Source organism: Rutidosis leptorrhynchoides, chromosome 2 (assembly GCF_046630445.1).
Source record: "Rutidosis leptorrhynchoides isolate AG116_Rl617_1_P2 chromosome 2, CSIRO_AGI_Rlap_v1, whole genome shotgun sequence".
Lineage (NCBI taxonomy): Eukaryota > Viridiplantae > Streptophyta > Magnoliopsida > Asterales > Asteraceae > Rutidosis > Rutidosis leptorrhynchoides.
Genome location: NC_092334.1, coordinates 1,166,340 through 1,169,785, shown reverse-complemented (window position 1 = coordinate 1,169,785; position 3,446 = coordinate 1,166,340).

Sequence of the window (3,446 nt, the reverse complement as noted above, 5' to 3'; positions counted from 1 at the left end):
TCGGAACCGGAAGAAGAATCGGAACCGGAAGAAGAATCGGAACCGGATGAAGAAATAGAACCGGTGGGGGAAATAATAAAAAGGTTAAGTAAAAGAAAATCCCCAACCAACCGACCAAGGTTAATTATGGTCAATGGTGTTTCCGCCAAGGAAGCAAAATATTGGGAGGATTGCCAATTCTCCGATGAATCGGATTCCGACGAGAATTCCGATGATGTTATAGAAATTACCCCAACTGAATTTAAAAAGGCAAAAGAAAATAATAAGGGAAAGGGCATAAAAATAGAGAAATCTAATTCCAACCCCGATGAACTTTATATGTATCGTCAACCCCCGAAGTCCTTAAGTTGTAACAATGACCCGGGAACCTCTAAACCGCCAGGTTTTTCTAAACCAATGTGGATAACGACGGCTCGTATTAGGGGAACATCATATATCCCTAGAAACTTGGCAAAACGAACCAAAACCGAAGAAGAAGAAACAAGCGAGTCGGAATAAGATAGTTGTATTCGTGTGGTGTAATATAAGTAATATAGTGTGCTTATACTTTATGATATATGTAAAAAATTGCTTGTATTAATAAGTATTTTTTTTATGAATCTAACTCTTGTCTATTTTACAGTATAAAAACACAAAATGGATAGACAACCCAATATTTTAAGAGACCTACCCGGAGACATGATTGATGAAATCTTGTCTAGAGTCGGTCAGAATTCTTCGGCACAACTATTTAAGACGAGATCAGTTTGTAAGACATTCGAAGAACGTTCCAAGAATGCCTTGGTTTATAAAAGGCTTTCGTTCGAAAGATGGGGGATATCACATTGGAAAATCCATAAGTTACGATGTGTTTACTTTGACGCATATATTGCGGGGAACCCAAATGCTATTTTACGCAATGGGTTAAGAAATTATTTTGACTCAATATATCCGAATATTGGACTTCGTGATTTAGAAAAAGCGGCTAACATGCAACATAAAGAAGCATGTTATGCTTACGGATTAGTAATGTTCGCTTCTCACCAAAGTGAGAACAAGAACATCGGCCTACAACTATTAAACAAAACGTTCCCACAAGTGACGGAGTCGGTAATTGGGGTAAGAAATGAGGTTTTTAGATTGTTACGGGACTGTTGGACATTACGTAACCCTCGTCCCTTTGACGGCGTTACAACACGCTGTCTTATCAACGGCCATAACGGTTATGTTCCACAAGACCAAGGATGGGAAGTAATCCTAGTAAAACCAGAATGCATGACTTGTTTCTGGACGTATGAATTACGTGTCTTTATTGCCTTTGCTGAACGACTTGTGTACTAGCTAGAATTATCTTCACAACCATCTTGTATCAAATTTATTGTGTGCTATATTTCATGCTATATGTAAAATAAGCGGTATTGTAAGTTTGTAAAATATTGTGTAAAAGTTTGAACGCGAAATATTATTATAATCAGTTTTTCATATAGAATTGTAGTAGTTGAATTGTATATTAGCTACTAAGTATGAACTTAACGGGTAGGTACTACCCGAATTTAAACTTATAAAACGCTAATATGAAGAAAAAGCTTTTATAAATGAGTTCATATTATGCTACGAAATACTATTAACTACTCTTAATATTCTGTATGATTAACTTGTTCCATTTGACTATTTTGAAGGAAATGGCACCGACTACTCGACACACCGTGAATATGAATGAAGAGAAATTCCGTACTTTTCTAGCTTCAAACATAGCCGCAGTACAGGTTGCGCTACATACCAACAATAACCTTGGATCTAGCAGTACAGGAAATCGTGTAGGATGCACCTACAAAGAATTCACTGCCTGCAAACCTTTGGAATTTGATGGAACCGAAGGACCGATCGGATTGAAACGGTGGACCGAGAAGGTCGAATCGGTGTTTGCCATAAGTAAGTGTACTGAAGAGGACAAAGTGAAGTACGCTACACATACCTTCACAGGTTCTGCGTTAACATGGTGGAATACCTATCTAGAGCAAGTGGGACAAGATGATGCGTACGCACTACCGTGGTCAGTATTCAAGCACTTGATGAACGAGAAGTACCGTCCCAGAACCGAGGTCAATAAGCTCAAGACGGAACTTAGAGGGTTACGAACCCAAGGATTTGATATTACCACGTACGAAAGACGATTCACAGAATTGTGCCTATTGTGTCCGGGAGCATTCGAAGATGAGGAAGAGAAGATCGACGCGTTTGTGAAAGGATTACCGGAAAGAATCCAAGAAGATATAAGTTCACACGAGCCCGCCTCCATACAACAGGCATGTAGAATGGCTCACAAACTAGTGAACCAGATTGAAGAAAGAATTAAAGAACAGACTGCTGAAGAGGCCAATGTGAAACAAGTCAAAAGAAAGTGGGAGGAAAACGGTGATAAGAATCACCAATACAACAACAACAGCAATTACAACAATAATCGCAACAATTATCCCAACAATCGTAACATCAATCGCAACTACAACAAACGGCCCAACAACAACAACAACAACAACAACAACAACAACAACAACAACAACAACAACAACAACAACAACAACAACAACAACAACAACAACAACAACAACAACAACAACAACAACTACAACAACTACAACAATCATCCCAACAACAATAATAACCGCAACAAAAACAACAATCAGAAGCAGCTATGCCAAAGGTGTGAAAAGTATCACTCGGGGTTCTGCACTAAATTTTGCAACAAGTGTAAAAGAAATGGTCATAGCGCGACGAAGTGTGAGGTCTACGGACCAGGGGTTAATAGAACGAAAGGAACAAATGGTGTCAGAACGAGTAATGGCGGAGGAAGTAGTGTCGGAGCAAGTTATGTCAATGTAGTTTGTTATAAATGTGGAAAACCGGGCCACATTATTAGAAATTGCCCGAACCAGAAGAACACGAATGGACAAGGCCGCGGAAGAGTTTTCAATATTAATGCGGCAGAGGCATAGGAAGACCCGGAGCTTCTTACGGGTACGTTTCTTATTGACAATAAATCTGCTTACGTTTTATTTGATTCGGGTGCGGATAGAAGCTATATGAGTAGAGATTTTTGTGCTAAATTAAGTTGTCCATTGACGCCTTTGGATAGTAAATTTTTACTCGAATTAGCAAATGGTAAATTAATTTCAGCAGATAATATATGTCGGAATCGAGAAATTAAACTGGTTAGCGAAACATTTAAGATTGACTTGATACCAGTAGAGTTAGGGAGTTTTGATGTGATAATCGGTATGGACTGGTTGAAAGAAGTGAAAGCAGAGATCGTTTGTTACAAAAATGCAATTCGCATTATACGAGAAAAAGGAAAACCCTTAATGGTGTACGGAGAAAAGGGCAACACGAAGCTACATCTTATTAGTAATTTGAAGGCACAAAAACTAATAATAAAAGGTTGCTATGCTGTTCTAGCACACGTCGAGAAA